At 36.9% G+C, this 26,719-nt stretch overlaps 1 protein-coding gene across 2 annotated transcripts in view; it reads left to right on the top strand.

Moving 5' to 3' along the window:
• Window positions 1–3,915: 3,915 nt before the first annotated feature.
• fam49a (family with sequence similarity 49 member A) overlaps window positions 3,916–26,719 on the top strand; it is a 62,448-nt gene continuing 39,644 nt past the window's right edge. For both annotated transcript variants that reach the window (XM_023292822.3, XM_023292821.3), the window contains exon 1: window positions 3,916–4,000. The gene's annotated coding sequence lies outside the window, so the exon portion shown is untranslated. The remainder of the gene's footprint in view (window positions 4,001–26,719) is intronic.

A 26,719-nucleotide genomic window follows, 5' to 3' on the forward strand; every position in this document is an offset into this window, starting at 1 on the left:
GGTTGCCATATATTGGAAAACTGGAGTGTGTTTAATCCTCTTCAGCCTCTCTCCTCTGAGCACTTTCTTACAAGAAGATTGTGCTTATTTTACATCATCCTACAGCTAATTTAATGCGCATAAAGCACTTGTAATCCTATAATACAGTAGGAGACTGCTGGCGAACTCCACCCACAGTTGCTGCACTGTCTTCATGCACCAGCATCCAGCAGAAAGTCTCCTATTCTGTGAAGGTAGGAGCTTTAAAGTCGAGCAGCTCAGCTTATTTTCAGGTAAAATAGCAGCAAAGCATCATAAAGCTATGAAAAAAATGTGTACACATTAATTAGTTGTCATGTATCATCGATGAGCTTCAACATCTTCTACATTACATTCAGCTCAGCTCATATCAGATGTAAGAGCAGCCAGCTGAGTCAGCAGGGTAGGGAGCTGCTGCCACCCAGAGGTGCACATTTTTATTCATTTTAATCAAGCTGAAGTTGTATTCTTCAAGGACAGGTGTCCCTGTAACATTTGCATACACATTTGACCTAAAACATGACTTCTTTGGGATTTTTTCATATTTAAAAGTGACATAACAGATTGTTTTTGGGCCCTACAGTCTTGAACTTCAATGTTTTCCTATACAGAATGTTAGCGCAAACAGATTGTACTATATGTGATGCTGCTTAATGTTCGACCCAAATTTAAAGCCTTGAAATAGAAAATTAGGCTCAAGAGTCCTTTTTTTGTAATTTTAAAATTTTTTTTTTTTTCTTACCTGAGGCAAATTTTCTCACTCTTTAACCCTTGTGTCGTCCTGCAGGTCAAAATTGACCTGTTTTAAAGTTTGAAAATGTGGGGAAAAAATATTTATTTCACAGTGAAACTTCTGATGTCCACATTTCAACATTTTTGGGAAATCTTTGAACATTTTTTGGTGGAAAAAAAAATGTTAAAAATGTTTCTTAAGAACATTCACAAAAAAATCAACCAAAATCCAGTGAATTTCGCTGAATTTTTGTAGATTTTTGTGTGAATGTTCTTAAAGAAAATATCAGAAGTTTTACTGATATATATGGAATCACTGTAGATATTTTTAGGATTTTTTGGGAAGATTTTTACTCATTTTTTGGAAATATTTACAAGAATTTTCTTGACAAATTTGGGGGATTTTTAAAAAATAAAACTTTTAAGGGAAACTTTTAAGGAACTATTGAAATTTTCTTCCTGAAGGTTTCGCAAATTTTCAGAAATTTGGAGATTTTTTTTTCTGATTTTTTGGATTTTTTTTCAGACAAGGAAACAACATTTTTTGGTGCCTGTAAAAATCAACCAAAATCCAGTGAATTTTGCTGGATTTTGGTTGATTTTTTGTGAATGTTCTTAAGAAACATTTTTTTAAACATTTCTCTTTTTTCACCAAAAAATGTTGAAAAATTTCCCAAAAATGTTGAAAATGTGCACATCAGAAGTTTCACTGTGAAAATATATTTTTTCTCCATATTTTCAAACTTTAAAACGGGTCAATTTTGACCTGCAGGACAACATGAGGGTTAAAGAGTGCACCTAAGAGTGATTCTTAATGAAATATACATGCAAATGTATGGGGGGGTCTGAAAACGTTTCCACCGCTGTATTTGGAGTGAATTTGCTCCGATATTCTGTACCAACAGTGAAACCAGATGTCCTTTTAACTATCTGTTGCACAGATTAATGTAACATCATGGGAAAAAAATGTAACAGGATTTTATGTTTGTTTTTAACCACCTAAATTGAAAATAAGCATTCAAATTTTTGTTGTCATGCAACTTGGGAGGAGAAATTTGGATTTCTGGGGTTTCCAATCCTGTCCAATTGCAGGGTGGGCATTTCCAAATCATTTTTCTCCTTCAGCATCAGTTTCTGGTTTAAACATCTGTGGCTGAATTACTCCAATGTTCCAACTTGCCATCATTGTGTAGAGCAGCTGTAGAGTGTTTGAGCAGAGTTTGAGGTGAGCTGGTGTCCTCCAGCTGCAGCCAGTAGGGAGGAATGAGTGAAGACTTCCTAGATCTGCACATTCTAGACGGAGCAACTGTGTTGAGTTACAGTGTCCAATAAAGTATAGAGGCTTTTTAGTCACAGGAAAGTTTCAGCTCAACAGTTTTATTGTTCTACAAATTAACTGAGTGGGATCTGAGTGTTAATCTGTCACCGAGGCAATAATTTGCTCTGAGCTGCAGCAATAATAAAAGCACTACAGGCAGTCGCCACCAGGTGTCACTCTGGGACAACATTAAACAATGTAGAAATCTGTGGCTTTTCATAAATACTACTAACATGCTGATAATTCCCTTAGGAAAGTTAGTTTTTCTCTATTTTTAACTCCGAAACAGGCAGGTCAGAGGTTTTATCCTCAGCTATATAATTTTCTCCAGCCTCTGCTTTGCTTGTTTATCCAGCCTCTGTTTTCTAAAGTGTCACTAAATGTCAAAGAATAAAAATTTGAGCCAACACCTTCAGCTAAGTACATACATTAAGGTATCTTCTGAGCTTAAGCCTTAAATTTATGTGAATATGTCTCCTGTTATTGAACTCTTTAGTTACTATCTTTAAGCAAATTCTCTTCAGTGCTGCAGCCCTGTAATCTGTCCTCCGCTTGAACCTCAACTACTGATACTATCACTGATAGTTTCACTTTCACCGCTTCTGGCCTCGTCTCGTGTGTCTGAACCAACATGATATATAACACATCAGTAACATATAGTATGCTTACTGGGCAGGAGAACAAACACATGCTGATTGTGTCTTGGTTTGTGTGGGTGTGTGCAGAGTTACTCCAGAGGAACTTTAACTCCGTGGGTGTATTGTGACCCTCCTCCCATACCTTCAACCACGATGCTGCTGACAATGAGCTTCCTGAAGACCCGTCATGACAACCTGGTATTTCAACGCACACCAGAATAGCAGCAGACGGTGTATTACCTGTCCATGAAACTGAACCTTCTTCTTCTTAAAAACAGCTGAAATGAAAATTTCTGAAACTACGAGGCTTTAAAAACAAGCGTGTGTGTGTGTGCGTGTGTGTATACACACATATATATACATATGTATATGCATATAATACGTTTTATTTAATTATTTTTTGCTCATTTTTTCTATAGAAAAATTATATAAAAAATATATGTATATATATTTTATAAATGGTAATGCTTTTTTTTAAAAAAACATTTGACCTATAAAATTACGTTTTTTAAAAATTGTATTTTACTGTATTTGAATCAGCTGAATTTGCCATAATAAATTGGAAAATGGTAAATCATTCTTATCAACGGTTATTTCACAGATTTTTACAGGTTTATTAAATTACAGATAATATCTTGCAAAAAATGATATTTTACTTTTAATTTTTCAAAAAAGCATTTAAAACAATAAAAACAGATATTAACTGCATTTTCACTGTTTTTATAGTTTTAAAATGTTACAAGATTCCACAATTTCTAACATATTGTTTTTTCTGGCCCTCTTGCATATAGATTTTCATTGTCTTTTTACAGATTTTTATTTTTATTATATTTATTTTACAGTGCAGTTATTATATTGGCCTGAGAGTCAAGAAAGAAAGGCTAAATTATCGTATTAAAGCACTGGCAAGGCAAAACAGATAAAGCCTTGTTTACTCATTATGATTTCTTTATGAACTTAATGTCCAGTTTTTGATCTTTGAGACTGAAGTATTACCAGGCCCTGCAGAGGGGGAAATAATTTGCCTCATCGCCATTGGACAAAGAAAAAGCAAAATTGAATTTAATTGGCTAATTTTGCACTGTCCCTAATATCGACCAATTAAAGGTTAGGGGGCGGGGCTTGGTGTTCGCTCCTGGGTTTTGCGGTGGCACAGGGAGGGCTTCCAGCTCAGTGTTGTTGTCAGTTGTTGCTGCTGGGGACAGACGGAGCTTCCAAGGTCGGTGAAAGTACAACCCAGACCGAGACTTTTGCTGCTTACCTCCTCCAGGATACCTCCCCGAGAGACGTACCGGTGAGTTTTAACGCTCGACTAACTTTTATTCGTGTTTTGAGGGAGCTACGTCGGGTTAACTCTCCCCCCTGGTGTCGTGCCAAATTGCGTACCCCGGACAAATCAATGACTGTCAAAACGAGTTCACATGGAGCGAGCAGCCGGGGAGGAAGCGCTAACTAGCCAGCTAACGTTAGCCACTTTGGAGCGGCTGAAATTAGTTCCGTGGTGGCGTTCTGTTGCTCTACAAGTGTGATAAAGTTGTTGTGTATCTCCACTGGAGTCCTGTTTAGGTTTTCAGACTGGTGTTGATGCGCTAACTTTTCCACGGTGATGGCTAACGGGCGGTCCGGTTAGCCCCGCAAACTTAGCCCGAAACTAGTAGCCCAATCCAGACACAGTTCAGCTTTCCTTGTCAGCATCAAAGATCATATCATTTCTGTTTTATTTTGGCTTGACTGAACAAGTGGGTCAAAGAAGATGCTTTGGGACCCTGGTTTGTCAAAAGTTACTTTAAATCATGGTGTAAATACTGCATATTGAGCTTTATCTATCTATCTATCTATCTATCTATCTATCTATCTATCTATCTATCTATCTATCTATCTATCTATCTATCTATCTATCTGTCTATATCATTTATCTATCTATCTGTCTATCTGTCTATCTATCTATCTATCTATCTATCTATCTATCTATTTTCATCTATATCACGGCCTTTTCACTACAACTCGACCACAGATTGACACCAATGTACTGTCCATTAACTTCATTTTTCACCATTTTAAAAGCACCAATGTGATGGCTCAGTTAAATGTTTTTGTTGTGAATGCCACATAACAGCAGCTGCCAGTTAGTAACTCTGTTTTGGCTCATGGTATGTTACTTTATGACATCCAACAGCAGCAATATGTCGTCACTGTGGTTCGTTTAATTCAGTATTTTGAATCACTGCAGTGTTGAGATGTAGGTGTTGTTGAACTGATGCATCCAACAACCAAATTAGTTTGCAGAACAAGGATTGACTGCAACTTAGGATATATGTTAAGCATGTCTGACCCAGGGTTTGAACTTTCCTGTCAGTGGTTTTGCAAGTTCATGCCTTCCTCCTGGTGCAGGTCACACTTTTGATTGTATTTCATGATTTCATGTGGTCACGCTCCTTCAGGTTTTAGATCTATGACTCAGTGAGGTCTGGTTTAACACAAATCAAACTGCAATTGCAACATCCGACAGAAAAATCTGAAGCAGCTGCTTACGTCTGAAACACCGTACTGTGCAGCAACTTTAACAAAATGCAAAATTAGTTCTTAATTCTTAATTTGAAACCTGCTTAACCCTCGTGTTGTCCTGTGGGTCAAAATTTTTTAAAATAACACTTTTAAGGGAAACTTTTAAGGAATTATTGGAATTTTCTTCCTGAAGGTTTTGCAATTTTCAGAAATTTGGGGAATTTTTTTGCTGAATTTTTGGATTTTTTTCAAACAAGTAAATGAAGACACCAGGAGGGTTAAGATCCTGTTTTTTGTAAGTTGGGAGAGCACTGTTCTTTATCGTGGGCTTCAGTGCACTGAAATGGCGCTCTTTTGTTTGAGAGAACATACAGCAACAGCTGCGCTCACCAGCAACTGCATGTTTGTGTGTCCGTGCACGTGTGTGTGTCCTGTTTCAGTCAGCATGCCCGGCTGTAATTGCAGCATTTCTGGAATGCTGGTTGAATTCTGCAGCTCCAACATGCTGGACAATGGCTGCTGTGAATGAACCTGATCTCTTCTGGAAGAAGCTGAGATGCTTTGCATGTTCTTTGCATATGGAAGTTTAGCGTGGGCTTCATTTTTACACGCCGGGGACAAGTTAGAGCACGCAGGACTTGGTGTGACCCCAGAAGGAAGATGCCAAGTCATCAGGATAAGCAGCGACAAGAATTACGTGAGATGTGGCACTGTGGCCGGCTTTGTTTGGCTTCAGAGTTTTGCTTTGTAATGTCTGGTTACGCTGCAGAAAGACGACTGTTCAGCACAATCGCCACCTAAATATTTATATACATGAATGTTGGTTTAGTGACCTGCCAACGGAGTGCCTGGTGATGGGTTTTATGTCCCTGCAGACGTACAGCATTAGCGATATCCACCTGATATCTTTTGCTAAAGTGTGTGGGCTAATATAAATGGACTAATCAGTCTGTGTTTGGTTTTCTGTATCTCTAGTGAACCAGGGGAGTCAAACTCATCTTAGTTCAGGTTCCACTTTCAGCCCAGTTTGATATGAAGCGGACCGGACCAGTAAAATCACAGAATAATAACCTATAAATAACCACAACTCCTAATGGTTCCTTTGTTTTAGTGCAAAATGGTACATTCTGAAAATGTTCACATTTAAGGAATTATATTTTTACTAAAATATTATAAACAACCTGAATTTTTTAAGAAAAATAAGTTACATTTCAGCAACATTCAGCCTCAGTTTCTCATTTCCACATTACAACTTTCAGATCACAGAGTGTCTACAAAGGAACACAACATTTAGTCACCTGGAACTGAATCATAGAGGATTTTCTGATCAAAACGACAGAAGTCAGACAAAAAACCCCCACAAAAACAAGACAAAATATTACAAAAATGGGACACAAAATGACAAAAAATTTCACAAATACTCAAAACAAAAAAAAAGAGACAAAAAATGGACAAATGACAAAAACACAAGAAATTACACAAACGACAAAAAGGAAACACAAAACAACAAAAACATGAGACAAATGTCAAAAATCAGACAAAAACCCCCACAAAAAACCAACAAACAAGGCACAAAACAACAATGAACAATCTAATATTTTACTTTCTGATCAAAACAACTTGTCATGGTCTAGAAATGATTTTAAATTTATAGTTTTACTAAATTACAATCTGCAGTTAATGTCTTCTCTGGAATTTTTACACTTTAAGGGCCAGATTGGACCCTCTGGAGGACCACTTTTGGCCCACGGGCCTCATGTTTGACACCCCTGATGTAAAGTTTTGGTCAGATTGCCATCACACAATGCTGCAGCTAACCTTTATTTCTTTGTTTATTAATCTGTTGATTTGATTTTGCTGCAGCTACAGGAAGAACGCTGAAAAGAGCAAAAGACGTGTCGGACTTTACAAATTTGTCTTGGCAGCGTCTGAATGCGGCGTGTTTGTGTGTCTGGCTTCATTCTGCAGTTTGTCTGCAGTTCTGAACTTGTAGTTTTGTTCTCTGGTTGCTCAGAAAAACAGGATATGGTATCTCACACCCTGTTGAACGGTGGCATTTTTTCACAGTGTGGTTTTTAACCTGCTGCTGCGCTTCAGGTTGCCTGAGGCGGGAAAGCCTTTGTGTTGCGTTGCCGTGTTTCTTTTGTACTTATTTGGCTCTGAAACAAGAGCACCGAAGAAAAGACAATAACACGGGAATGCTTAAATACCACTCAGTTTTATCACTGTAAGGCAGAGAGTTGTAAAGTTTTACCTGCAAAATTTATTAATGTCAAGTAGAAAGCAAAATTACAGATTGATTAATATATCATCTTAATTCTTTTAACTTTTCTGTCCGCTGTTGTTTTGGACACGATTCAAGGCATTTTTGCCATTTTGAGTCAATTTAAACAACTTTAAAAGCATTTTACACGGCTTTAAACTCATTTTAGGGAAGTTTCAAGTCATTTTTATTCTGTTAGGAATATTTTTGAGTCATTTTGGACAAGCTTCATGTCATTTTGGGCAAATTTAATTGTTTTAGGAATATTTTTGACTACTTTTGGACAAGTTTCAAGTCATTTTGGACAAATTTAACTGTTTTAGGAATATTTTTGAGTCATTTTGGACAAATTTCAAGTTATTTTGGGCAAATTTAACTCTTTTAGGACTATTTTTGAGTCATTTTGCACAAGTTTCAGGTCATTTTAGACTGTTTTTGACTACTTTTGGACAAGTTTCAAGTCATTTTGGACAAATTTAACTCTTAGGAATATTTTTGAGTCATTTTGGACAAATTTCAAAGCATTTCAAAAAGTTTTTGAATACTTTTGGACAAATTTCAAGTCATTTTGGACAAATGCATATTTGTTTTCAGGATGTGATTTTTCCTGTTAACAGGATTTCCTGTTTTTCTGACCTTATACTTACCTCAAATTGCCTTTTGGGACATACATGCATTCATTCCTACAGATCATACGTGCCTGTAGAGAGGAGTTTATTACAGCCTCATATAAAATCAGCAATAATGATAATAATAATCATGATATTAATGCAAACAGAGCTCTGGTATCGGAATAGTATCGGTATCAGCAGATATCCAGATTCAGGATCGGAAGTGAAAAAATGTGGATCGGTGGATCCCTAATTCCAACAAGGCATCCAGCGACTGAAATGTGCTTCTTTAAGCTGTTCAACTAAAGTTAAAACGCAGGTTTTAATGTGATATTTGCATATTAGCTGTTCTTGAACTCCAAAGAAACCGCTTGCAGCAGCATTTTTTGCTTGTTAGAGTCTCGCTATGAATTACAAGTTCCTTTGTGATACTACATGAGAGATCTCAGAGGATTTCCTTTCAGCGCTGCACCGGTGCCAAGTCTAAGATCTTCTAGATTTTAGCTGAACAAGCAGTTGGAAGCGTTCTCATGTCGTTATTTCTGAGGTTAGCCTGCAGCATGGCATGACTTTCTTTGGCACATTTGATCACACATTTGCTCATGAATGTCAGGTTTTGGCCAGAATTCTAGCTCTTTCTCCTGTGTTCATTAAGCATTTCAGATGTTGATAATGTTCCTTTTACGAGTTACATAGAAAACATAGAAAGCAAAAACCTTACAGCAGGTTGCAGGATTCACATGTTAGAATTTTTAGACTCAAGCAGGTATGGAAGCTGATTAAGTATTTGATTTTATTTCCTTGCTACTCGTTAAAGTCATGATTTCATTCAGATAGAACTAAATGGCCAAGATGTCCCTCAGTTCTTCAGCTTCTGGCTCTCAGCGCTGGGCTCTCCTCCCATTATCGACAGCTAATCATCCAGTTACTGTGGACCAGCAGCCACTGCTGACTCAGCCAACGCTGCCATCTGGGCTGGAACAGAAACACAGCAGACTCCTCACCGGCTCCTCAGAAGCTCAGCTAACAGATTGTGTGTTTGTAGAAGACAGAAAGAGAGAGAAACCATGGAAAGTGTGAAGAGAAATCTAATCTTAAAGAGTGCTTGAACACCTGTTGGATGGAGCAGGAGTCTTTATGGAAGACAGCTCTACATTTTGTCATAGAAAGGCAGTGAAAGAGGAGACAAATTGAGACACAACCTACTAAAAATCAGAAGCAACACAACCACCCCTGCTTTATGATATTCTTAAATTCATTACTGGATGTGAATGTTTCTAGTTTGAGTAATTTGATGATTATTCCGTGACCGTGGTGCATGATGGGAGAACGCACCATGGCCAGTGAATAAAGATTATAAATTTATCCGGTAATTAAGGCTGCTCTCTGAAACAAGGAGCCTTTTCATGCTCGCAGTTTGCCCAAGCAGGATTAATGAATCTCAGCACAGCTTATTCTCTTAAAAGCTCAAAATGTTTTCACACTTAAGCCATCAGCAGGATTTATCCTGTTTTTATTCCTCTCAGAGAGTCGGCTGTTTGGGTGTCACAGTAAAACACCATCTCCCAGTTCCTGTTTTACTAAAGGCTTTGAGTCTCTTTATCTGTCTGTGAGAACTAGTGTTTGTATGACTGTGCTGCCTCATGACCCCACACACTTCCCACTCACGTTTCACTTTTTATGCTCGCATCCTGTCAGCAGGATGGCAACTCTCTACGTCTGTTTGCCGTGCAGGCTCGGTGCACTCTCACTTATTCTTATTGTTTACACGCCGTGCTCAGTAATGGTCAGTTCTGTTAGGTTTATAGCCTCTCAGCTGCTGTTTTATCACTGCTGCTGTGTTTTCTGCGGTTTGTTTGGTGTGTTGTGATGGTGTTTTGCTCATGTAACAACATAGATCAGTGGTGTCAAACTCATTTTAGTTCAGGGGCCACATTCAGGCAAGTAAAACCACAGCATAATAACTGATAAATAACCACAACTCCAAATTTTTCCTTTGTTTTAGTGCAAAAAAAGTTCACATTTAATGATTTATCTTTTTACAAAACATTATGAGCAATCTGACTTTTGCCTAAGTTTATCATTTCCACATTACAACTTCCAGATCAGAGTGTCAACAAAAGAACACAACATTTAGTCACAGCTATCTGGAACTGAATTATACAGTATTTTACTTTATCATCAAAATGACAAAAGTCAGACAAAACAAGACAAAATACTAGAAAAATGAGACACAAAATAACAAAAATGAGACACAAAATGACAAATGAGACACAAAATTACTAAAAACATGATCAAAAAGACAAAAAAACAACAAAAACAAGACAAAATATTACAAAAATGAGACACAAAACAACAAAAATGAGACACAAAACAACTAAAAACATGATCAAAAATGACCAAAAAAGACAAAACAAAGACAAAATATTACAAAAATGAGCCACAAAATGACAAAAATGAGAAAATAACAAAAGTTAGACACAAAATGACAAAGACACAAAACAATTAAACATGATCAAAATGACAAAAAAGACAAAAACGGCAAAACAAAGAAAATATTACAAAAATGAGACAAAAATTAGATGAATGACTTGAAGCAAAAAAGAAAAAAATAGACAAAAAAGTTGCAAAGTAACAAAAAATGAGACAAAAGACACAAGCGAGACAAAAAGGAAACACAAAACAATACAAACGAGAAACAGAATGGCAAAAAATTAGACAAAACAACATGAAACAAAACAAAAAAAGAGATAAAAAATTAGACAAAAAAGTGGACAAATGACAAAAACCAGACATCAAACAATGAACAATCTAGTATTTTACTTTATGATCTAAACAACTTGTCATGGTCTAGAAATGATTTTAAATTTATAGTTTTACTAATTTACAATCTGCAGTTAATGTCTTCTCTGGAATTTTTCCACTTTGAGGGCCGGATTGGACCCTCTGGAGGACCGCTTTTGGCCCACGGGCCTCATGTTGGACACTCTTGGTTGTTTAGTGCTGTGCTCAGTAATGGCCAGTTCTGTTGGATTTACAGCCTCTCAGCTGCTACTTTATGACAGTTTTCTGTGGTTTGTTTGGTGTATTTTGCTCCCGTATCAACATAGACTCTTCACATTTATGCTTAAAGTTATTTCATTCTTATCTGCTCTAATAATCGTATATGTTTGTCCTCCCATTTTGATTCATTATATCAGATAAGTAACCTGTTGTTTTTGCTACAATAGGCTCATTTAAAATGCACACACCATATGCCCCGTTGATTTTGTGCAAACTACTTTCAACAACAAGCTTCCTTTTTTTGGCAGTTTATTTATGCACAAATGCCCAAAGCCTCATACTTTCTGGGCCACTGGAAAATTGGAAAGCCTTGGAAAATGTGTCGCATTACAAAGCTGGGTTGAAAGTTATGAAACTACGAGATAAAAAGAAGTCGAGCTGGATTATCTGCATCTTTTCATTCTCTGTCATGGCACTAGACCTATAAATCAACACCTGTGGGGATGTTTTTCTGTTCAGTTTCATCGAATGATTGCCTTTTAACAAACTGCAAATGATGTCGTGCTTCTGCTCTGTGAAATTACCTACAAACCCCTGTGCTTTAAACTGATTTTAAAAGCTTCCATGTGCTCGTAGAGGTTTGTGATGAATATATGCAGTGATATGCATTAATGTATAAAACATTCTGATATTTAACCTCGACAGGAATGAGCCGGCGGTGCCAGCCCACTTGTGTTTTTCTGCATTTCCACAGCTGGCAGAATGATCTTGGCCTCCGTCCGACTGACTTTTTGCAATTCAGCAGCGAACTCACTGATCCCAACAGGTGCAGGAATATATATATATATATATATATATATATATATATATATATATATATATATATATATATATATATATATATATATATATATATATATATACATATATATATATATATGTGTGTGTGTGTGTGTGTGTGTATATATATGCACATATATACATATATATATACCTAAATATAGACGAAAAATAAAGTAAACCTAAAAAATATAAATAATATATAAAGAAGAAAATTAGCATCAAACAAAACAAAAAATATATAAATAAAACAAATATAGAAAAAAATTAGCAATAAAATAGAACAAAAAAATATAAATAATAATATATAAACCCAGATATAGAAGAAAATTAGCACAACATAAAACAAAAACATCTAAATGATAAAAATAATAACAATAATAATGACAATATATAAACCCAAATATAGAAGAAAATGAGCAAAAAACTCAAGAGAAAAAGAAATATATGTAAAACAAATATAGAAAAAAATTAGCCAAAATGTAACAAAAAAAATTTAATAATAAGAATAATAATATATAAACCCAAATATAGAAGAAAATGAACAAATATATATAAAATAATGTTTTAAAAAAAAAGCAAACTGATGTTGTATTTCTGCAGCAGTGGGTTTTCCAGGGTTAAACCCTGATCCTGATTGCTGTGTTGGGATTGTGGTGATTAATGCTGATTATTAGTCCTGATAATTTAATTGTGTAATTAATTTGGGGTCAAGAAGGATTTGCAGGAAAGAAAGCCTTGTTTTTAGTTATGTACTGTCATCCTCTCAAAGCTTACAGCTTCACACGATATATAATATGTGTGTAAAAGTATAAATTATTATATAAAGCAGTTCCTGAAATCAGCCACGTCTCTATTTGACAAACATCTACATGTTACATATATCACTGTTATCACTTTCAGTGGTCAGAGTTCCTTTTCTCTGATGCTGTTCTGCTTTAGTGTTGTTAATTTTACAGGCAGGAATACAGGATTTACAGCAAGCACACAGAGCAAAGGTAGCAAAGCAGACAGGAGATGAAAACATTTCACTTCATCTCAGCCTCTGTTTACTAAGCAGAGACCAAAGAGTCGGTCTGTAGGGGTCAATATCATCTGAGAACATGAAGTGATTGTGGAGCTGATGTTTATGGAAAGCCCTGAATAGGTTTGTTTTCATAAGGAACACCCCAGTGCCTACTCAGTGTGTAGGTACAGCCTGTTTTTACAGAAATTACTCTATTTCTCTCAGCTGTGAAAAGCATTCTGAGAGTGAGGGCTTCATTTTAAGTCTAGATACTATAAACACAAACTAATATCACAGTATGGGGTGATAAAAGCGTATTGGTATCATTTAGAGAATCACGATCAGGGTTTCCTCTGGGTTTTCTGGAAGACTAGAAGCATTGGGTTAGCATTTTCAGATTGCTCACAGAGGATTTTCTCCCTCTCCGTCATGTATTTATTTGTGTTTATGGCAGTTAAATATGGTCTCCTGCAGGTTAAAATAGCCTGATCCAACTCTTTTAGTCCTGATTTACTCTGAAAGATTCGATGTAAACAGATTATCCCTTGTGTCGTCCTGTGGGTCAAAATTGATCCGTTTTAAAGTTTGAAAAGGAGGGAAAAAATATATTTTCACAGTGAAACTTCTGATGTCCACATTTTCAACATTTTTGGAAAATCTTTGAACATTTTTTGGTGAAAAAAAGAAATGTTAATAATGTTTCTTAAGAATATTCACAAAAAAACATTGATTTTTTTCTCAATGTTCTTAAAGAAAATATAAATTTTACTGATATATATATATGGAATCACTTTTTCAAGATTTTTACTATTTTTTTGAAAATATTTACAAGAATTTCCTTGCCAAATTTGGGGGATTTTTTTTTTTTTTTTTTTAAATAAAACTTTTCAGGGAAACTTTTAAGGAATTATTGGAATTTTCTTCCTGAAGGTTTTGCAAATTTTCAGAAATTTGGGGAATTTTTTTGCAGAGTTTTTGGATTTTTTTTTCAGACGGAGAAACAAAATTTTTTGGTGCCTGTAAATGAGGACAACAGGAGGGTTAAAAATGCACCAAAACTACTTTTACTTTTGTATAACACTGCTGTTATGGATATCTGAGTTGGCGTGGGACAGGGATGGGAGTTCAGTGAGATAATGTTGGTGACTTTATTCTGTTTTTCCTTTGTGTTCATCGTGCTGCAGTTTGTGGGGTTTTTGAGGTGGAAAATGATATTAGTTCTGATGATGAGAGACCAGAGCGTCGGTCTGTGGGGGTCTAGTATCATCTGAGAACATGGAGTGATTGTACCGATCCTTCACAGTGGAGCTGATGTTTATGGAAAGCCCTGAATAGGTTTGTTTTCATAAGGAACACCCCCGTGCCTACTCAGTGTGTTGGTACAGCCTGTGAGTACAACTATTAAGGTTATTTGTACCAAAAGAATACAGCCACTGCAAGTGTAATGCTTCTTTTGTTTTTTATTTATGTAGTGCATAGATTTTTTTTCAGTAAGCAAGTTTCATTATATTTGTATTTCTTGTTTTGCAGTAACACGACTTCAGAACCAAGGTACTGTATATGCCCATATTTTTGTGTACTATTGCACCATCATTTAATGGTATCTTCATTGAAAAAAAATGCTTTTTCCTTCAGAAATAAGGACATTTCTAAGTGATCCCAAACATTTGAACAGTAGTATAATGAAATACAGCAAAAATATAGAAATAATTAGCAAGAATACAGTAAAAATATCATAAAAATACAGTAAAAATATAGTAAAAATGTCGTCAAAATCTAATAAAAAATGTAGTAAAAATATAATACAATTACAGTAAAAATACAGTAATAATACAGTAAAATATAGTAAAAAATATAGAAAAAATCTAATAAAAATACAGTAATAAATAATACAGTAAAATAGAGTAAAATACAATAAAAATATAATAAAAATATAATAAAAAATACAGTAATAATACAGTAAAATATGATAAAAATATAGTAAAAATCTAATAAAAATACAGTAAAATATAGTAAAAATGCAATAAAAATATAGTAAAAATACAATAAAAATATAGTGAAAATACAATAAAAAATATAGTAAAAATATAATAAAATATAGAAAATATATAGTAAAAATACAGTAAATAAAAATAAAAAAATAAATAATACAGTAAAATATCGTAAAAAATACTATAAAAATCTCATTAAAAATTGTCAAAATACAGTAATAATACAGCAAAATATAGTAAATTTTTTTTTAAAAATACAGCAAAAAGATCAGTAAAAAGACACTAAAAATATACACTACTGTTCAAAAGTTTGGGGTCACCCACACAATTTTCTGTTTTCCATGAAAACTCCCACTTTTATTCATTCATTTATTCTAGAGGTCTATTGTCGCATGCACAGAAAACTAGACAGCTACATGTGCAATGAGATTTTTACTTTGCTGATCCTCTGTAACCAAATGGGCACAATGTAGAAAAACTATAGCAATTTAAATAAATAAGCAGTTAAACTGACAACAGCAGTGGTTGGATAGTGCACTGTGTGTACATAGGCAAAGCGCTACTGCATCGAGGTAATGAACACACTCTTCAAGTGAGGAATATTGAGTCCCGTCTCTTCAGAGTGACAGAGAATGAGGACTGTCAGCGTTGTTTCTTTGTTCATTCAGCTCCAGTGATGCATGACAATATTTAGGTGCTGTGCTGAAGTCTCATAATGGCAGGGAAAACCCAGGTTATTGAGAATGATAATACTCTAGTCAACAAAAACAATCCAGCATGTAATCCCATTAAGACTCAGTGTGTTTGTTTTACACTTGGTTTTCTGTACATAATAAACTAACAAGATGTTTAGCGCTCACAGTGGGATTTCTGTTACCTTCAGGCTCTATTTATGCTAAAACAACTCACTGAGAGTTTCTGATCTCTTTATCTAACTGTTGACAACTTCTAAAAATGTATCCCCCTGGTGTATTTATCGCATGACTTCTTGTCTAAAAACTTTAAAGCAAGTTGGAATTATCTGCAATCAGCAAGTCAAAATTTTCTTTATCATACAGTGGTGGCAAGAAGTTTTAGGTCACCTCATATATTTGCATGTATATTGCATTAAAATTGCTCTTAGGTCTTCAAGTGTAATTTCTTTTTAGTCCAATCACAGCCATAATACTAAACAAATCCTAAAAAAGATATTAAAAACCTAAAATTGATTGGTTTCATTAAAATAAGAAACTTTGAGTGTTGGGTCATGTTGGTAGAATAATAAACAAAAAAAAATCATTTGTATGTGTTTGTGTCTGTCTGATGCAGCCACACTTTCAGAAACACAAGAAGATTTTCCCACAAATATTTCATGATGATATTTGAGATTGTGTAAAATTTTACGGGTGTCCGAGAGCTTTTTTCCACTGCTGTATGTAAGAAATCTCTGTCAGTAACACTGTTGTTTGAGTGCGTTAGCGTGATCTACCTATTAGAGAAAAGCTGTGTGGTGCTGAATATCTCTTCATGCATTCACATTAGGGGTGGGAAACTTTGACACCTTGTGATTCGATAACGATTATGATTCAGGGGCTACGATTCAATTAGAAATCGTTTATTAATGCATCTTTAATTTATGTATATTGTAGAGTGTCAGGATGGCCGTGTCAGTGAATAGGATAGTGTATCTGAGCTCCAATGTCTGCATAGATTACAGATAACGTGGCTCTGGTCCAGTTAGCTTCCGCCGTCGACGTAGAAGCCGAAGTGTTTCCACACGTCTGCTTTTAAATCAAAAGGAGCTGTTGGGATCTCACGGCGACGTGAGTGGCAATCAGCCAGGCTTGTTTTCCGTCCGATCCAAGCGCTCATCCCAAAGTGTCCCGGAGATGACGCGTACCCTACTTTTCTTCTCGCATTATTTAGAACCTTCTGTATTACTTTAATCAGTCCCTCCAGGATTCCGTGGCTTTTTTCCAGATTGTTGCGTCCCTAAAATGTTTGAATTCGTGGCAGCTTTTCTAAAAAACTGTGATGTAATTTGCAATGTTTTAAGCATGTTTGTTGCAATGAAATTGCGGCAGACAGTGACGATTGCTAAAAAGTTGCATTTTTTCAGCTTTTAGAACACATTTCAGCATTTTAATTGCCAATATTTCTTCCTAAGCTAATTCTTTAACGCTCCAACCCATTTCCACCAGCTGGCACAACACGGTGGGAAACTAGCAGCAGCAGATACTGACTTAACAGGAAGTGGTTGGTAGATTTAAGGCACTAAATGATCATTTACTACTGAATGAATCATATTCGGACACATCTGTCAGTGGCTTAAAAAGTTAGTTTCACATCCTGGCACACATGTGTTCACATGCACAGGCTCATGGCTCGTCATGTCAGTTAAGAAGAAAAGCACAGAGAGAGCAGTACTCCACCAAGACTGTTGTTTCCCTGATCTTGCTCTGAGCACAGGCGTGTGTTCTGCATGTCTACGTTATGCATGGACACCGAATCACGTGACCTAAATATGTAGCGGGCGGTGGAAATTGACGGGACTTGGAAACACCCCCACAATTTAATCAGTTGCTCCTTGTATCATTTCCGATACATCCACAGTGGTGGATTTGTAGTAGGATCACAATGATGTGATCGTCAGCAGGCAGCTGATGTAGTTTTCACTTGTTGTCATGGTTACTGTGCCAGTGTCTCACAATAGGAAATCCTTAACAAATCCGTGGATCCAGACTATAAGCCGCATCTCTGCCAAAATCTAATCACTTGGTCCTCGTGTCATTTCTGACCTTCCCTGAAAATTTCATCCAAATCTGTTAGTCTGTTTTTGAACAATGTTGCTGACAGGGGAACGATTCACATACACAGATCGTCACATAACTCCGCCGTGTTCCTTTGCGGAGAAATGAATCTAACTTCCCTTCATTCTTTCAGAGCTCCAACAGGTCTGGATCAACAGCTTCCATCACAGTGATCTGTCTGGTCTGTTTCCGCTCCTTTCAGACGTTCTCCTGATATGTTTGGGGTAGAAAAGTGTTTGTCAGTCGATGGTTTTCGTTTGTTTTCCACCATAATATTCCACAGGTGTAAAATAGTTTAGCTCCACTTTGGTGAAGAACATCAGGAATTGTTTTTCACTGTCTTTAGCAGTAATTTTAGTTGGTAAATGAGAGACATTAGAATGGGACAGGTCTGCATCTTCAGACCAGAAACAGAAAGTGAATTGGGTGATGTACCTGCATTACGTTTGCGCTGGGGACTGCTATGATCGGTGGAACTCATGGGAGGCGGGACAAAATTGCGGAAAAGTTGCGATGATTGGACAAAATTGCAAGGTGGCACAGAATTCACGGAGATGGGTTGGATTTGCTTTAAGTGGTGCGATGGCAACGTGATTTCCTGGAGGGACTGTTTCATGAACAGATTTAAATAGTCGAAATTTGGATGTCTGTACATCGATTCGGATTCGTCCACGTCTGAATCGTGGTGCATCGAAGAATCGTAAACTTGCCCCACCCCTACTTCACATACACTACACCCATACACTTGTTTCACACTAGAGTCAGTCACCCAGACATGGTTCTCTTTGTAGCTGTGTTGCTGTTGACATGCAGAGCTCTGCAGAACAGAAGTAGCATTGAACGGAGACGTAGGAGGAATTTCTACGCCTGGAGTCCCACTCTGAGCAGCAGTAGCTGGTAGCAGCCACTCCTCCTCCTCCTCTCCGAATACCAGCTGCCCTCCTCTACTCTCCTTCATGCTTTTTGCCATGTTTGCGTTTTTCTCCATCTATTGTTCTCCATCATGCCTTGGTATTCTCTCTCGCCCTCTTCATCCAGCTTTGTCTTTACCAGCGATGACAAAAGCCTCTCTGAGTTGTTTACTACGTCCCTCCTCCACCCCGTCTCCTCCAACATAAAAACATCTCCACTGTGGGTTTTTGTCTCGGTTGTTGCTCTTCCTCCCTCTGTCCTCTCTGCACCAGAGGCCAGATGCGGAGCAGGAATAGTGGTGAGTTTGTGTAAATGAGGGCCCAGCTGGCTGAAGCAGAGAGGAGGCTTCAGTGTCAGCGACTCCACTGAGAGTAGAGCTGTTTCTGAGTGGGAGCCTTTCAGAGAGCGACATGAGCACTCAGACATGAGCTGTGCTCGATGTGCGACTCCTAAAGACTCTGCAGGTTTGTCCAACATGTGACCCCGGGCCAAAAGCGGCCCTCCAGAGGGTCCAATGCGGCCCTCAAAGTGGAAAAATTCCAGAGAAGACATTAACTGCAGATTGTAAATTAGTAAAACTATAAAATAATTTCTAGACCATGACAAGTTGTTTTGATCATAAAGTAAAATACTAGATTGTTCATTGTTCTTTGGTTGTTTGTGTCTCATTTTTGTAATATTTTATCTTGTTTTTTTTGCCCTTTTCTGTCTGACTTCTGTCATTTGTCTCATGTTTTTGTCATTTTTTTCTTGTTTTTGTCATTTTGTGTTTCCTTTTTGTCTCACTTGTGTTGTTTATTGTCTATTTTGTCAATTTTTGTACCACTTTGACTTTTTTGTCTAATTTTTTGTCTCTTTTGTTGTTTTGTTTCATGTTGTCTCATTTTTTGTCATTTTGTTTCTCACTTTTGTCATTTTGTGTCTCATTTTTGTCATTTTGTGTCTCATTTTTCTGGTATTTTGTCTTGGTTTTGTTGTTTTCTGTCTTTTTTCGTCATTTTAATCATTTTTTTATTTGTTGTGCGTCTCATTTTTGGCATTTTGTGTCACGTTTTTGTCATTTTGTGTCTCATTTTTCTAATATTTTGTCTGACTTTTGTCATTTTGAACATACAGTAAAATCCTATGTCATTCAGTTCTAGATAGCTGTGACTAAATGTTGTGTTCCTTTGTCGACACTCTATGATCTGGAAGTTGTAATATGGAAATGATAAACTGAGGCTGAATGTTGCTGAAATTGAATTTATTTTTCTGAAGAAATTTCAGGTTGTTCATCATGTTTTGTATAAAGATAATTCTTTAAATGTGAACTTTTTTGCACTAAAACAAAGGAACCATCAGGAGTTGTGGTTATTTATAGGTTATTATGCTGTGGTTTTACTGGTCCGGTCCACTGGAGATCAAACTGGACTGAATGTGGAACCTGGACTAAGATGCGTTTGTCTCCCCTGATGTGGCATAACGGGACACGTTTTATTTGGGTAGCTTCTGTTTTTCCTTTTGTGTTCCTCACACCCAAAAGTTCCAGAAGTTGACACCGAGTGTCTACACTGTGATTTGTGGTCGCCAAGAAAGTGCTGAGAAATCAAAAAGAAACCCAAACGTGTGACTTTGGGTTTCACATTACATCAGCCTGCTTTGTACTGCTCTCCTCTAGAAGGTATTCTAACAATGCAAACTATTAAAAACTAGCAGAGGAGATCATTATCTTGTGAGGATGCACGTATAAAACTGTTACAGAAAAGTGGCATACGGTTCAGCGCTGCTCAACTTAAGCCCATTAGCTGTAGACCCCTTACAAATAAAGAACACATTCAGAAACACCCGCCTGCCCCCTTTAAACAGAAACAAAACAATTGGCCTTGGCGTTCTGCATCCATTTTTAAAATCCCTCTGCTGTTTTGACTGGAAAGCAGGCTTTCAAATTGGGTTAGGGGAGCTGCGTCTCCCTCAGGCTGGCTTTATGGAGCTAATGTGACGACGGGGCGAGTTGGGGGGAGGTTGGCTGAGTTTTGCCCTAATATGGACACAGGCCGGGGGGCAGGAGGAGAAGGGGAAACCTGCCCAGCGCCATCACAATGGCAGCCTTGCTTCCCTCTGCTGTATCATTGATGCTCTTTATCCAGTCTGCTTCACACGCCGGCACAGGATTCAACTGTTCTGGTCCGCTAAACCGGAGTCTGAGCGCTCGCTGCAGACTGGAGGACTCTTTAGGAGGCGCACATCGAGAACAGTTCATTTCTGAGTGTTAACGTCGCTCTCTGAAAGGCTCCCACTCAGAAACACCACATCTCACAAACTACAGCAGGGCTGTCAAACTCATCTTAGTCCAGGTTCCACATTCAGCCCAGTCTGATCTCCAGTGGACTGGACCAGTAAAACCACAGCATAATAACAACAATTTAAAAATCTTCCCTTTGCTACAGTGCAAAAAAGTGCATTCTGAAAATGTTCACGTTTCGCGACTTAAAAAAGGAGACACAAAACGTCCAAAGCAAGAAACAAAATGACAAAAAAATGAGACAAACGACACGAAACAAAACAAAAGAGACAAAAAAAAATGGACAAAAAGTTACAAATCGCCAAAAAAAAATGTTCAAAGGAGAAAAATGAGACAAAAAAGACAAAAGGACAAACAAAATGACAAAAAATAGACAAACAATTTAAGCGAGACAAAAAAAACCGACAAAGCGACACAAACAATACGCAAAACAACAAATAAAGAAAAACACAAAATGACAAAAATAAGACAAAAACACAAGCGAGACAAAAAAGAAACACAAAGCAGCAAAAATGACAAAAGTCAGACAAAAAAGAAGAAAAACAACAAAAACAATACAAAATATTACAAAAATGAGACATAAAATGACAAAAGAACAATGAACAATCTAGTATTTTACTTTCTGATCAAAACAACTTGTCATGGTCTAGAATGATTTTAAATTTATAGTTTTACTAATTTACAATCTGCAGTTAATGTCTTCTTTGTAATTTTTACACTTGAGGGCCGGATTGGACCCTCAGGAGGATCGCTTTTGGCCCACGGGCCACATGTTGGACACCCCTGGGCTACAATAAAGCCACGTTGTGTTACGCTGCCAGTGGGATGCACCGGTTAAACAACTGGTTTGTGCTTGCCAGTCGTTTTCCTAGAGATTCCCAAACAGAAGTTATTTTGAGTTGCTGGTGTTGATTTTGGTTTCCTTCGGTTTATACAAAGTCGCTTTCAGAGGAAATGGGTCGAGAAGCACTGCGTTAGAAAATGAAACGGTTTTACTTGTTTCTCTGCAGCTAATCACACATTTTAAAGGTCTGAATGTTCAGATACAGTCTATGAAATACTGGAGTGTCAGAGCTGGTTATGTACAGTCTCTCTTCATTTATTTCTGAATAAAAACAACACTAAATAGACGTTCATGGGTTCCATTGTTCTTGATGCAAAGGCAGGAAACATGTAAAGGCTGCTAAATGTACTGTTTCAGTATATCACTGTAAGCACATTGTGCTCTTTAAAGTGTGTTTTAGATTTTAGATTAGACTCTGTTTGACTATTAACCTCTAATTACTTGGTTTAATAAGGCGTACTCTCCATGCCAAACAGTTCTGGACAAACGCTGGTCCCCTTACACCTCTGTTAAAGATATAAAATGCTGACTAAATGCACTGAGCTTTTTGGGGCAATTGGTTTGATGTTTTCTTTCAAAGTTAAGAGAGGAGAGTGCTCCATCTAATCCCTTTAGGAGCTCTTATGTTAGTTTGAACTATGTGTGTTTCCTCCAGATCAATTCACAAACTTATGAGTAAAACATATAAACAAAAAACTTTGCACAGCAATTTTAAAATCCTACACTGGGTAGATGTCATGCAACTTAATTTTACTATCTCAGTTACATTAATCAGTCCCTCCAGGATTTCGTGGCGTTTTTGCAGATTGTTGCGTCCCTAAAATTCGCAGCAGCTTTTCTAAAAAAAAATTGCGGTGAAAGTTGCGATGTTGTAAGCGTATTTGGGAGACCGTGACAATTGCTAAAAAGTTGCATTTTTCAGCTTTTAGAACATGTTGTAACATTTTAATTGCCAATATTTCTTCCTAAACTAATTCTTTAACGCTCCAACCCATTTCCACCAGCTGGTACACCTACGGTGGGAAACTAGCAGCAGCCAGATACTGGTTTAACAGGAAGTGGTTGGTAGATTTAAGGCACTAAATGATCATTTACTGTTGAATGAATCATATTTGGACATATCTGTCAGTAATTTTACTTAATCTCTCTTTTATCTGAGTTTTAATTTCTTTGTTTTATTCTAATAAAATTCCATGTTGATTTTATCACTTAAATTATGTTGTATTTCTTTGCTATTAATGTCTACCTTTCAGATCATCTTTGTTATTAATTTCTTTGCCATTGTAAAGCAGTTTGAATTGCTTTGTGTCTGAATTGTGATATATAAATAAGCTTGCCTTGCCATTGCTTTTCAAGTGAAAAAAATCTAAAAACTGATGACATGGTTTTTGCTGCATGCTCCCTGTCTGTATGTCTGGAGAACATGAATGTCTCTGTAGCACCACAGTGTTTTATTTATAGCGGTATATGGTGGCATATTTTACCTTTACCAAAAAAACAGTGCAGCTCTTGTAATTACGATGTTGCATTTGGCCATATAATGATTGTGAAAACATCTCCTAGGTCAGGGGTGTCCAACATGCGGTCTGTGGGCCAAAAGTGGCCCTCCAGATGGTCCAATCCGGCCCTCAAAGTGGAAAAATTCCAGAGAAGACATTAACTGCAGATTGTAAATTAGTAAAACTATAAATTTAAAATCATTTCTAGATCATGACAAGTTGTTTGGATCATAAAGTAAAATACTAGATTGTTCATTGTTCTTTTGTCGGTTTTGTCTCATTTTTGTAATATTTTGTTGTGTTTTTGTTGTTTTTTTGTTTGACTTTTGTCCTTTGTCTCATGTTTATGTCATTTTGCGTTTCCTTTTTGTCTCACTTGTGCTTTTTGGCCTTATTTTTGTAATTTTGTGTTTTGCTTTATCCGTTGTTTTGTGTATTGTTTTTGTGTCAGTTTTGTTTTGTTTCTTGTCGTTTGTCTCATTTTTTTGTCATTTTGTGTCTCGTTTTTGTAATATTTTGTCTTGTTTTTGTTGCTTTTTGTTTTTTTTTGTCTGACTTCTGTCGATAGTCTCGTTTTTGTCGTTTTGTTTCTCGTTTTTTTTGTTGTTTTGTGTTTTTTGTCTCGCTTATGTTGTTTGTCATTTTTTTTGTTGCTTTATAACTTCTCTAATTTTTTGTCTGTTTTTTGTTTTGTTTCATGCCATTTGTCTCATATTTTGTCATTTTTTTCTTATTTTTGTTTTGTGTCTCATTTTTGTAATATTTTGTCTTATTTTTGGAGGGTTTTTTGTCTTTTTTTGGTCTTTTTTTATTTACTGTTGCTGTATGAGCAGCACTTGAAATTGAAAAAAAAATATTTTGTTGAGTTTTTTACTGGCAGTTTCTTGTTCCTCAACTTAAAGAACTGAGTACCATTTTATTCAGCCTGTGTTGTTCTGGTTTATTATCATTATGTTCCTGGTTTAGTATTTCATCAACTTAACTGTTGGAAACCACCTGTGTCGTGTCCACACAGGTACAGAAGAGGAAATAGTTTCTCCTGATTATGTTTGGCAGCATTATAACGTGAACATGCTGAACATTTGTTGCGGGAGACAGTGACGATTGCTAAGAAGTTTTTAGAACATGTTTCAACATTTTAATCGACAATATTTCATCCTGAACTAATTCTTTAAAGCTTCAACCCATTTCCACCAGCTGGTGCACCACGGTGGGAAACTAGCAGCAGCAGATACTGGTTTAACAGGAAGTGGTTGGTAGATTTAAGGCATTAAATGATCATTTACTACTGAATGAATCATATTTGGACACATCTGTCAGTGGCTTAAAAAGTTAATTTCACATCCTGGTATTCACACACGTGTTCACATGCACACGCTCACGGCTCGTCACGTCATTAATGAATCTAACTTCCCTTCATTCTTTCAGAGCTCCAGCAGATCTGGATCAACAGCTTCCATCATGTGATTTATACTGGTACTGGTCTGGTACTGGTCTGATAGAGGTCTGATAGAGGTCTGATAGAGGTCTGGAAGAGGTCTGGTAGACGTCTGGTAGTGGTCTAATGGAGGTCTGGTACTGGTCTGGTAGCGGTCTAGTAGAGGTCTGGTAGTGGTCTGGTAGAGATCTGGTAATGGTCTGGTAGTGGTCTAGTGGAGGTCTGGTACTGGTCTGGTAGCGGTCTAGTGGTCTGGTAGAGGTCTGGTACTGGTCTGGTAGAGTTCTGGTCGAGGTCTAGTAGTGGTCTGGTACTGGTCTGGTAAAGGTCTGGTACTGGTCTGATAGAGGTCTGGTAGAGGTCTGGTACTGGTCTGGTAGCGGTCTAGTGGTCTGGTAATGGTCTGGTAGAGGTCTGGTAGTGGTCTGGTAGTGGAGGTCTGGTAGAGGTCTGGTACTGGTCTGGTAGCGGTCTAGTGGTCTGGTAGAGGTCTGGTACTGGTCTGGTAGAGTTCTGGTCGAGGTCTAGTAGTGGTCTGGTACTGGTCTGGCTCTCAACTGCAGCAGACATTGCAGAAGCAGAAGAGTTACTGTCCTGTATACCAGAGTTTTCACCATGAAGTCAAACATGTGATTGCACATTTCTACACATGAACCTGTGCAGAACCTGCATGAGAACAAAGGAACTTAACCCGATTCCCACAGATTTTAGCGCCCGTTCAGCCTGTTGGGGTTTTGGGTGCACAGAGAGCGAGCAGACTGACGCATTTCCTGTTTAACTGTTGATGAATGAAAGATTTTACTTGCAGTCATGTGAACTGAAACCTTTTCCTGCGTTTTATTTGTTGTTGTTCTGTTTGGGGCTCTGTGCGTCCGTGTTGGAACAGTAAGACAACAGAAGCATTTCACATCATAAAATGGATGCAAACTGAATATAGACACCTGCTAGGATGCTGGCAATCTTACTTTGTGAATAATTTTTTTTTGTTTCTGTGTATTTTTCAGAGGAGTCATATAGGTCAGGTTGTTAAATTGATAAAAACAACACTGTCTGGCTCTCCTACTTCACATGAATGAAGCAAAAGCATAAGTGGTTATGACACAAATAGGACATTGGATACGCTGAACGTCTCAGAGGTGGAACTCATTTTGTGAACAGAATAGAGCATAGAGGACGAAGGATAGCAGTGAACGAAGCAGCAAAGATATGAATCAGCTTTCTGCTCTGAACTCTTGAGAAATGACACAAAACAAGACTGAGATATTTGTGAATTGGACCTTGAGTTGAAGTGAAAGGTGACTATATGCACGAAAAAATTCACTTGTTAAAATCAACTAAATCTGGTATGAGAACTTTTGTTTTAGATCAGAGGTGTCAAACTCATCTTAGTTGAGGTTCCACATTCAGCCCATTTTGATCTCCAGTGGACCGGACCAGTAAAATCACAGAATAATAACCTATAAATAACCACAATTCCCAATGGTTCCTATTGTTTTATTGCAAAAATGTTCACATTTAAGAAATTATCTTTTTACAAAACATCATGAACAACCTGAAATTTCTGAAGAAAATTAAGTTCAATTTCAGCAGCATTTAGCCTCAGTTTATCATTTCCACATTACAACTTCCAGATCACGGAGTGTCTACAAAGGAACATAACATTTAGTCACAGCTATCTGGAACTGAATGATATATTATTTTACTGTATGAGCAAAATGACAAAAGTCAGATTAAAAAAAGACAAAAAAAAAACCCAACAGAAACAAAACAAAATATTACAAAAATGAGACACAAAAGAACAATGACCAATCTAATATTTTACTTTTTGATCCAAACAACTTGTCATGTTCTAGAAATGATTTTAAATTTATAGTTTTACTAATTTACAATCTGCAGTTAATGTCTTCTCTGGAATTTTTACACTTTGAGGGCCGGGTTGGACCCTCTGGAGGACCGCTTTTGGCCCACGGGCCTCATGTTGGACACCCCTGATTTGGTCAGATTGCCATCACACAATGCTGCAGCTAACCT

The sequence above is a fragment of the Amphiprion ocellaris genome, chromosome 12, assembly GCF_022539595.1.
Source record: "Amphiprion ocellaris isolate individual 3 ecotype Okinawa chromosome 12, ASM2253959v1, whole genome shotgun sequence".
NCBI lineage: Eukaryota > Metazoa > Chordata > Actinopteri > Pomacentridae > Amphiprion > Amphiprion ocellaris.